Raw genomic sequence first — 11,761 nt, 5'->3', positions numbered from 1 at the left:
TCTCAGAGAATCCAATGATTCCTGAGGGTTTTCAAGTCCTGCAACAATCTTATCATGTCTCAGAGAATCTAATGATTCCTGAGGGTTTTGAAGTCCAACAATTTTCGATGTCCATGAGTCAAACGCCATAACTAAATGTGGTGTTTTCTTCTTTAAAATATAATGGTTATCTGTGAGCAGGTTTCTTGGGGAGTTTTCTGGAGGCAGCCTTAGTTTCGGTTCAAAGTAATAATCACTCCAAATACAGCCAGCTGATAAAATCCAAAAGTTTATTTCTCAAGAGCTCTTGCAGCTAATCTTTTGCCTCTGCCAGCTTCAGTTTCTCTTCTTCCAAATATCTCCCATTCTTTCTCCAGGCATATATATATTAATAGGGTATGGCCCAATTACTATTTAGCCTCACGTTCTTGGGACCTCAGTGCATCAACTGGAGCCTCAGCCCATTACATCTCCCGCTTTCTTTTGTTTTAGAACACAGGTGGTCATGCCATCCCTGACTCCTCAGGGAGGTCAGAGCCCCCAAGGGGAGATGATCACACCCTCCCTGACTTCTCAGGAAAGGAGGTGAAAGCACTAAAAAGGAGATAATCAGGCCCTCCCTGACATCTCAGTAAGGGAGATGAAAAGCACTAAAGGGAAGTAGGGGTTGCTAGGGGGTTTCTGGGCTGAAGGGTCTTATTATGCACAAACCCATCAGCATGGGAGGTATTACACAAGCACATAGCAATAACGCAGAGGCTATTAGTGATGTAACAAATAACATGAATCAACATACAGAATTATACATGTCCATAAGTCCTAGAAATAGTCCAAAAGGAATCCATTGTCCATCAGTTCATGTGCCAGGAATCCAATAATTCCTGTAAACTTTGAAGTACTGCAATAGTCTCATCAACAATTTTTCATCTCAAGGAATCCAATGATTCCAAATTAGATAGGTTAACTGCTTGGGAAAGAGGGTTTGCTTATATCTCTACAGGAGGAGAAGGAATCAGATGGGTGCCAACAAGCCGTATTCACCTTGTCCATCAGAGAGAAACAGAAAAAGAGAAAAACCTCAAAACAAAGCAGAAGATTTAAGAAACATCTGACACTGAAAGAGCATGGCTGACAATGAGACTGTTAAAAGAACTTTAAAATCTTCAGCTTTCATTTCTTGAAAACCAACAGGAATCATTGGATTCTCTGAGACATGATAAGATTGTTATAGGACTTGAAAACCCTCAGGAATCATTGGATTTTCTGAGAAATGATAAGACTGTTACAGGACTTCAAAATCTGCTAGAATCATTGGATTCCCTAACACATAAAAAGACTTTTGCAGGACTTCAAAAGCTTGGGGGGATCATTGGATTCCCTGACATATGAAGCAATGGACAATAGATTGGTTTTGGACTATCTCTTGGCTGCTGAAGAAGGTGTATGTGTGACTATTGTTTACATATTCTCCTTCTAGGACTTCTGGCAATCTTTTACAACACCATGTTGATTTATATTGTTTGTTATACCGTTACTTGCATGTACAATACATGTTTGTTATACCACATCGAACCTGTACTGACTATGGGGAGGATCATTCTTTCTCCAAGCATATATATTAATAGAGTATGGTCCAATTACTATTTAGCCTCAGGTGCTTGGGACCTCAGTGCATCAACTCGAGCCTCAACCCATTACAATAGTACCTGACAATTAACATAGTGCTTTAAGATTTGCAACACAATTATTCTGTTCTCAAATTTATGTATGAAAATTATTTCATTTATATAGATAAAAATATGTATATATCATTATCTTCAGAAATTATAGAACTCATAGCTATCAAGTTGGCTAATACAACAAAAAAGGAAAACATTGAAGAGAATGTTGGGAAAACTGGAATACTAGTACATTATTGGTGGAATTGTGAACTGATCCAATCATCCTGAAGAGTGATTTGAATCATCGAAAGGGCATACATACCCTTTGATCCAACAACATCAATGCTAGATCTATATCACAAGAATATATATATATATATATATTTTTTTTTTAAAGGAGGGGAGAACCTATTTGTACAAAAATATTTATATGTGCTGGCTAAAAATTGGAAATGGAAGGAATGCCCATCAATTGGGGAATGGCTGAAGAAGTTATTATATGTTAATGTAATGGAATATTACAAGCAGGATGATTTCAGAAAAACCTGGACTCATATGAACTGATGGATGTGAATAGAACCAGAACATTGTACTTAATAACAACAATATTGTATAATGAAGAATTTTGAATGACATTCTCAGCAATACAATGATCCAAGACAATCTCAAAGGACTAATAATAAAGCATACTGCCTTCAGAGAAAGAACTGATGTTGTTTGGATACAGAGGTTAACAAGCTATTTTTCATTTTCTTTCTTTCATTGCTTCCCCACCCCAGTCTTCTTGTACAAAATGAGCAATATGGAAATGTTTTGTATAATTGCACATATATAACCTATAACTGATTGCTTATTATCTCAGGGAGAAGGTGGAAAAAAAGAGGGAAAGAGAATTTGGAACTCAAAACTTTTTTTAAATGTTTAAAAATTGTCTTAGCATGTAATTAGGGAGAAATATATATATATATTTTAAAAATCAAAATCATAGATTTAGAAAAAGAAAGGACTTTTGAGACCATTTTGTTCAAACCCCTAATTTTATAGATGAGGAAAGTTAAGACCCAGAGAGGGGAAATGACTTACCTAAGCCCACACAGTTAGTAAGAAGAATTTCAACACTGACAAGGGAAAGAACCTATTCCCTATAATAAAATTATATTCCTATTGTATCTAGGATATACTGCAACATATCTAACATATATAGGACTGCTTGCCATCTAGGGGAGAGGCTGGAGGAAGGGAGAGGAAAAATCGGAACAGAAGCGAGTGCAAGGGATAATGTTGTAAAAAAATTACCCTGTCATGGATTCTGTCAATATAAAGTTATTATAAAATAAAATAAAATATATAAATATAAAAAAGATTAAGAAAAATAAAATAAAATAAAATTATATTCCCTGCTCCTGAAAATGTTTAGTAGATTCTTTTCTGAGGGATGAGCATTCAATTCCCTACTTATTGAAAGGATTAGAGATTAAGGCATTATTGAAATTACTATTTCGTGTCTCTAGAATCAAAGTGGAACAGAAACTGCAGGTCATTTGGGTTCAAAAGAGTAAGGATTCATTGAGAATTAAAATGAGTCATCTGTTACAGCCACAGCTTGGGGGAAAAGGAACCTTCCCTATCCTCCAACCCTCCTAAAGGTGGAATTTTACAAAGTGGAGAGAGACACCTACTTTATGGAACTACCTCCCTTATCATATTGGGACTTTTTTAAAAAACCCTAATACATGTCTATACATAAGAGCTTTCTATGCTACTAGAATCTGAGCACCAAATCCAAATTGTTGATTGAAGATAAATTTTGGAAAAAATTATATTTTTACAGACCTCAGACACAGTACAAATGTTCTTATGCCAGGAAAATGCATATAATACTTGTTTGAAACCCAACTGTTGTCTTTTAAGTATTTGAAGCCTGCCTTATGGAAGAGGATTTGGACTTGATGGGCTTGGCCCCTGAGGGCATGACAAGGAAGAAAGGGTATCTTTGAAGTGAAGGAAGATTTCAGCTGGAGAAGAGGAAAGACTTCCTAACTATTGTAATTGTTCTAGTAAAGGAATGGATAACCTAGCCTGAAGGATTGTGGATTTCCATTCACTTGAGGTCTAGGAGCAAATCTAGATGATCACTTTTAAGGAATAAAAGGGATGGAATTCTTCTTTAAATATGAATTATACAATGAGGTGATTTAAGCTAATTCCAATAGACTTGTGATGGACAGAGCCATCTGCATCCAGAAAGAGAACTATGGGAATTGAATGTAGATCATAACAGTATTTTTTGTTGTTTGCTTGCTTTTTTTTTCTCTTTTGATATGATTTTTCTTGTGCAGCATGGTAAATGTAGAAATATATTTAGAAGAATTGCATATTTTTAACCTATATTAGATTACTTGCTGTGTAGGGGAAGAGGGTGGAGGGAAGGAAGGGAGAAAAATTTGGAACACAAGGTTTTACAAGTATGAATTTTTAAAACCATCTTTGCATGTATTTTGAAAATAAAAAGCTGTTACTAAAAAAAATAAAATTAGGTTAATACTAGCATCTATCTTCCAGGGTTGTTGTAAGAATAAAATTAGGTAATATTTCTATAGCACTTTGCAAATCTTACAGCACTACATAAATATTAACTCTATTATTTTTAGAAAGGGGAATAGGGATGGACTAAGCAAATGTCTTTAAGAAAGATATTTTCTTAATGCTTTTTAAATAAATCCCTGTTTCCATCATATAGAAGAAGTAATTTTCCATCTTAATATTATGGGGGGAGGAGGGAGAAGCAAGGTTTGGAGTCCTATGCCAAGCTCTTTAAATGCTAACCTTGGAGAATGATCCCAAGGAAGATACAGAGCACAGCTCATTGAAGCAGTTGCAAATTTGATGGCGGTAAATGGGATTTTAAGTATCTTAGGTAGAGGACTAAATCCCTAAAAATAAGGAACCAAACCTGAGAGTCAGTCAGTCAAGTAGATTCAAAATGTCTCTAGTTAAAAAGGGTTCATTTGCTTCAGTTGTCTTATGAATAAGTCCCACCAATGCAACTAATAATGTAAGGAAAGCAAAAAGCTTTGAAACAACTTTTACAGCAAGTGTTTCAGATAAAAGCCTCATTTCTCAAATATATGGAGAACTGAATCAAATTTATAAGAATAGAAGTCATTCCCCAAGGGATAAAGGGCCAAAAGATATGAATAGGCAGTTTTCAGATGAAGAAATTAAAGCTATCAAAACCATATAAAAAGTGCTCTAAATGACTATTTATTAGAGAAATGCAAATTAAAACAGCTCTAAAGTATCACCTCAAACCCATCTAATATGAAAGAATATGACTGAAAAGGAAAATGATAAATGTTGAAGAAGATGCAGGAAAATTGGGATACTAATGCATTATTGGTGGAGTTGTGAACTGATCCAACCATTCTGGAGAGCAATTTGGAAGTATGCCCTAAGGACAGTCAATCTGTACATTTCCTTTGATCCAGCAATTCCATAGACCTAGGTCTTTATCTCAAAGAGATCAAAAAAAAGAGGGGTGGGGGTTGGGACAAATCCATATGTGCAAAAATATAGCAGCTTTTTTTCTGGTGGCAAAAAATTGGAAATTGAGGAAATGCCTGCCAATTAGAGAATAGCTGAACAAGTTGTGATATATTAATGGAATGGAATATGATTATGTTATTTAAAATGATGAAAAAAGGGGGCAGCTAGATGATGCATTGGATAGAGTGCAGGCCCTGAAGTCAGGAGGACCTGAGTTCAAATTCGACCTCAGACTCTTAATACATCCTAGCAGTGTGACTCTGGGCACGTCATTTAACCTCAATTGCCTCAGCAAAGAAATGATGAAAAGAGGAACAAAAAGGAAGAAGGGAAAAGCAGGAGAGAGGAAAGAAGGGCTCTGTATACTTAGAGTATGATACATATGCTTTAAAAAATTTTGTTTTCAGATCGCTGAGCATTTCCAAGATATCTTGGGGTTTACTGCCTAGATTTCTTTCTGCCTTAAATCAAAACCAATCTGATTCTTACAGGCCACCAATAGGTCCCAGGCCAAGACCCAAATTGTTATTGTTTGGGCCTTAATTGAGTCAAAGTGAATACAAATAGCATCATTTCTGTTTTGGCCAGAAACCCTTGGGTTCTTCCTCTCCCAGATTTATTTATAGAAAAGATGGAGGATATGGAGCATGATACATTCATTCACTTTTTTTTTTTTTTTTGGACTAGGTGAAAGAGGCCATTCTTAGTCTCAATAACTACTTACCCTTAATCACTGAATGAGTGTGAACTCAATCTCACTGAGACCAGATAAAGACCTTACTCTCACTTCAATTCTCTCACTTCATCCAGGGCCATCTCAAGTCATCTGAATTTATTTCTTGCCACTGGACCCAGAAGGCTCTCAAGAAAGTTAGGCTGGTGACCCTTGCACAGTCTTTCCTTCTTTAAATCCAGTTCATTTGCATATCATGGCCTCACTTTCCTGATGTCATGGTCCTCTTTGAGAAAAAAGGACCAATAACAAGAAATGATGAGAAAGTGGATTTCCGAAAAACCTGGAAAGACTTTCATAAGCTGATGGTGCATGAAGTGAGCAGAACCAGCAGAACATTGTACACAGACACAGCTACATTGTATGATGACTAGCAATTGTAGATTCCACTCTTCTCAGCAAAAACAACTGACCATATCCAGAGAAAGAACTATGGAGTCTGAATGCAGATCAAAGCATACTATTTTCAATTTTTTCTCATGTTTTTCCCTTTGTTCTTATTCTTTTTTTTTTTTTGACAACATAACTGATGTGGAAATATGTTTAACATTATTGTACATGTATAATCCATATCAGATTGCTTGCTATCTTGGGGAAGAGGGAGGGAAGAAAGGGTAGAAGAATTTGTATTCAAAATCTTACATAAAAAAAGAATGTTGTAAACTATATTTATATGTATTGAAAAAATACCATTTACTAAAAATAATAATAATAATAATAGACCCATCTTGGCTATATCTATACTGTTATCTTCTTACTGCAGCTTTTCACCCATTTCTGTTTGACACCACTCTCTACCTCAAGAACTACTCCTCCTGCCTTATGATCAGTCTTTTTAAAAAGTGGCCTGACTGAATCCTACAAGTAACATTCTTTACCTGTTTTCTTCTCCTGGGTTGCCATCTCCCTTCCCCACCCCCCCTGCCATTCTTTTGCATACTATCACCTCCAAACACTTTATCCCTGATTGCCCAGCTTTCAGCCGCACTCTAACCACACTTTCCTCCCTTCCCACATTTACCCTTAACCAGTTCTTCTCTATGTGTCCTCTACTCTGCTATTTATTGTCCCATATATTCTATAGTAGGCTCATACCTGGTCAACTCCAGCCCTTCATTATTCCCACTTTTTGCTTGGTTTGTTAGCTCATTAGCCACCAGCAGAAGCTGAAGTACATCTGCAAACCAAATTGACTGAGATTCTCTGACAAATTTGTTATCTAATCTCAACCAGGTCCTTAGCTCAACAAGGTAATCCTTTTATTCATCTCTAAATGATTCTGTATCTCACTATCCACAGAGGTTGCTCCAAACTTTTTCTTCTTTCCCCAAACATCCCATACTATCCTCCCTTCCCCATTTTTCTCAACAGAGGACCTTGTTTCTTATTTTACTGAGAAAATAGAAGCCACATGTGATGACCATGCTAGCACCCAGGACACCCCAGAATCAGCTGTAGTCAGGACAAGCAAAAGTTCTTAATCTTTATTCTTGGTCCCCAGACGCGGAATTGAGCAGGATGGAAACAGAATCTCCACAACCACCTTGCCTTGTCTACCGCTGAGAGTGTGTCTCTGGCTAGCTTTATTCCACCGCCTAGTCCCTCCTACAATCCTCTATACACCAATCATTGAGCCAGTATGGATAGTGGAAAGGACCATTTTTCAAGCATATGCCCATAGAGTATCATTCAATCAGAAGTTAGCCTCAAGCGCTCGGGCAGACCCAATCTCAATGCATAGTTCCAGCCCTCTACATCTCCCGCTTTCTTTTGTTTTAAAACACAGGTGGTCACACCATCCCTGACTTCTCAGGATGGTAAGAGCCTCCAAAAGGAAGTGATCACGCCCTCCCTGACATCTCAAGAAGGAAAATGAAAAGCACCAAAGGGAAGTAGGGATTGCTAACGGGTTTCAGGGCTGAAGGGTCTTATTAGAAATAGGTATGCACAAACCTATCAGCATGGGAGGTATTACACAAGCACATAGCAATAACGCACAGGCTATTAGTAATGATTCTCCTTACAGTCAGTACAAGCTCAATGTGGTGCAACAGACATGAATTGTATATGCAAGTAATGATATAATAAACAATATAAATCAATATGGTATTATAAGAGATTTCCAGAAATCCTAGAAGGAGGGTATGTAAACAACAGTCACACATAAGCCTTCTTCAGCAGCCAAGAGATAGTCCAAAACCAATCTATTGTCCATTGCTTCACATGTCAGGGAATCCAATGATCCCTGCAAGTTTTTGAAGTCCTGCACCAGTCTTTTTATGTGTTAGGGAATTCAATGATCCCCGCAAGTTTTTGAAGTCCTGCAACAGTCTTATCATTTCTCAGAAAATCCAATGATTCCTGAGAGTTTTCAAGTCCTATAACAGTCTTATCATATCTCAGAGAATCCGATGATTCCTGAGGGCTTTGAAGTCCTATAACAATCTTACCATGTCTCAGAGAATCCAACAATTCTTGCAGGTTTTGAGGTCCTAAAACAATCTTATCATGTCTCAGAGAATCCAATGATTCCTGAGGGTTCTGAAGTCCTACAACAATCTTATTATGTCTCAGAGAATTCAATGATTCTGGAGTGTTTTGAAGTCCAACAATTTTTTATGTCCATGAGTCAAATACCATAACTGCCATGCTCTTTCAGTGGTGGGCACAGTCAGCAACAAAACCATCCGATGTTTCTTGGTTCTTCTCCTTTGTTTCAAGGGTCTGCTCCATTTCCCTCTGATGGACAAGGTGAATACAGTTCATTTGCACCCATCTGATTCCTTCTCCACCTGTGGAAATACAAGCAAACCCTCTCCCCCAAGCAGTTAACTTATCTGGTCCCTTCCATTCACCACTTTCTGGGTTTCTTCACATTACCTGGCGATTATCTAAAGATAGTGGAGCTGCCCTTCTGGTGGGTTATAACATCTGTCTGCCAGAGCCAGTGCATCTTTGTCAAAAATCAAGAAATTAATACTATAAGAGCTAGATTTAGAAGTTCTCTAGGGTTACCTGTGGCTCCCCCTTTCTTTTGTTTTTGGAGGAGCGTCTTAATGTCTCTGTTTCTCCTCTCTACTATTGCCTGTCCTTGAGGATTAAAAGGTATGCCAGGGGTGTATAAAATCTTATACTGTGCACAAAAGTATGCAAAATGTTTAGAAGTATATGCAGGTCCACTTTCTGTTTTTAGGGCTTGTGGCACACCCATAATTGCAAATGCTTGTATAAGAAATTCAGTGCTGTCTCTTTTGCTGCTGGTATTGCAAAAAGTATCTACCACAACATGAATAAAAGACAGATGACCAGAAGATTTATAATGGGTCTCATCCATTTGCTAAATTTCATTGGGTCTCAAACCACAAGGGTTTTTTCCTGGAGGCAGTGTAGGAGCGTGGAAAAGAAGGCAAGCTGTATAGGCTTTTACTATGCTCCTTGCTTGCTCTCTTATTATTCCAAATTGCAAACGTAAAGCTTGAGCAGCCTGATGATATTTAAAATGAGATTCTTGAGCTTCCTGAAATAAAGGAGTATTGGCCAGCATAGTTAGAAGGCTATCTGCCTTTGAATTACCATCAAAAATTGGACCTGGAAGTCCACTATGAGAGTGGACATGCAAAATATAAATCTTACCTGGATGCTTTCTCACTTGCTCTTCAAGTTCCTTGAAGAGTTGATATATATTAGAGGCTACAATTTTAATTGGGCTATGGCAATTCTTTGTACCACACCTACTGAATAGGCCGAATCAGATATTATATTTACATCTCCTAGATAATAGGTAAGAGCTAGAATGACTGCATACAATTCATTCTGCTGAGTGGATTGAAAAGGAGTTTTGACTACTTTCTTTATAGTTAAGTCATGAGAGTATACAGCACATATATTATGTTTGGATGCATCTGTAAAGCTAGTTGGTCTTTTAAGAGAAACTTTAGAAACCTTTTCTTCAAGAATCCATCACCAATTATGTAATAGTCTGGTTATCTTTAATGGAGACCTGTGTACAAAATTTGGAGCCATGGCCAATAAAATTTGCCACTCTGGCATGGTTGCACAGCATACATTAATTTGTGCATTAGTATAAAAGATTTATATCTTGTCAGATCTTATCTCAGATAATTGTACTGCTCACCTAATGGCCTTTAATAAAATTCTAGCCACAAGCACTGGGTAAGGAGTAAGGCTTTGCTTTGGTTGTGCCGGGAGGTTCACCCACTCTATCACACTGTCTCCTTGATGAAGGACTGAGGTGGGTATCTCGTGTGTAGCAAAAACTGATATTTCCAAGGGTTTTTGAGTGACCCTTTCAATTACATTGGATAAAGCCAGTTCAACTTCTCTCAAAGCCTCTTGAGGTTCTTTTGTAAGCTGGTGTGGTGAGTTTAAAGCACTGTGTCCCCTTAAAATGTCATATAATGGTTGCAACTGATAGGTAGTCAAGCCTAACACTGGATGCATCCATTGTATATCTCCTATCAATTTCTGAAAGTCATTTAAGGTGTTTAGCTTCTCTGTTCTTAAGGAAAATTTTTGTACTGTGAGCACCTTAGGATATACTTCATATCCTAAATATTGAAAAGGAGCATTTCTTTGAATTTTTTCTGGAGCTATGTGCAATTTGCAGTATCTTAGTGTTTCCATGGTCTTTTGTAGACATGCTTCTAACATTTGTTCCTCAGGTGCACATCCCAATATATCATCTATGTAATGTAGTAACATAACTTTTGGAAATGCTTTTCTTAGTGGAGTAAGAGCAGCAGCAACATACATTTGCCACATAGTAGGGCTGTTTTTCATTCCCTGTAGCAAAACTGTCCATTCATATCTTTTATAAGGCTCAGCTAAATTAACGCTGGGCACTGAAAAGGCAAATCTTTTCATATCTTCCTTATCCAGAGGGATAGAATAGAAACAATCCTTAATGTCTATAACCCAAAGAGGTCATTCTCTAGGCAATTGAGTAGGAGATGGAAGCCCAGGATGAAGAGTTCCCATAGTTTCCATCTGTTCATTTACCTTTCTTAAATCAGTCAACAATCTCCATTTTCCAGATTTCTTTTTTACAACAAATACGGTGAATTCCAAGGTATTAGAGAAAGTTGTAAGTGTCCTTGGTCAAGTTGCTCCTCTACTATATCTAATAAGGCCTGAATTTTATCACTACCTAAGGGCCACTGTTCTATCCACACTGGTGTATCAGTTTTCCATTGGATAGGAACAGGTGAAAGTGTTGGCAGGCTTTCAACAGCAGCCCTGCCTAAAAAACTGAGGTACTCATTTTTAATCCTAATTGTTGTAAAATGTCTCTTCCCCACAGATTGATGGGGATTTTTTCAACTATAAAGGGAGTAAAAACTCCTGTTTCATCTTCAAATATCCATCTCAAAGGGGCAGCACTAACTTCAGCTGCTACTGATCCCCTTAGACATGTAGGTGTCTGCCTTAATCTTTGGCCAGTGACGGTACGATCTGCACCTGTGTCTACCAATCCTTCTAATTGTATGCCATTTATAGAGAGAGTGAGCATAGGTTGGTCAGTTGTCACAGCTGCTGTCCAGTATATTCCTGGATTTTTTTGCTTGGAGTCAGAATCTGGGAGACTATCACCAGATTGCTTGTTAGGAGTCTGTATTAGTAAACCTGATGCTACTACTTCTCCTGGTTGATAAGTCACACATTATCTACCTGTATTAGTGACTGGAATATTATCTACATATTCCCCAGTTTCCCACATCAGTGTATGGATGGACACTGTTTTGTTCGTACTCTCAGGAAGTGAAATGGTCAAGCCTACTGTGCCTGGAGGCAAGGGATCCATAGGCTGGAGAGGAACAGATTT

The sequence above is a fragment of the Antechinus flavipes genome, chromosome 1 (assembly GCF_016432865.1).
Source record: "Antechinus flavipes isolate AdamAnt ecotype Samford, QLD, Australia chromosome 1, AdamAnt_v2, whole genome shotgun sequence".
Lineage (NCBI taxonomy): Eukaryota > Metazoa > Chordata > Mammalia > Dasyuromorphia > Dasyuridae > Antechinus > Antechinus flavipes.
The sequence above is the reverse complement of the archived record's forward strand: the minus strand, read 5'-3'. Positions refer to the sequence as shown.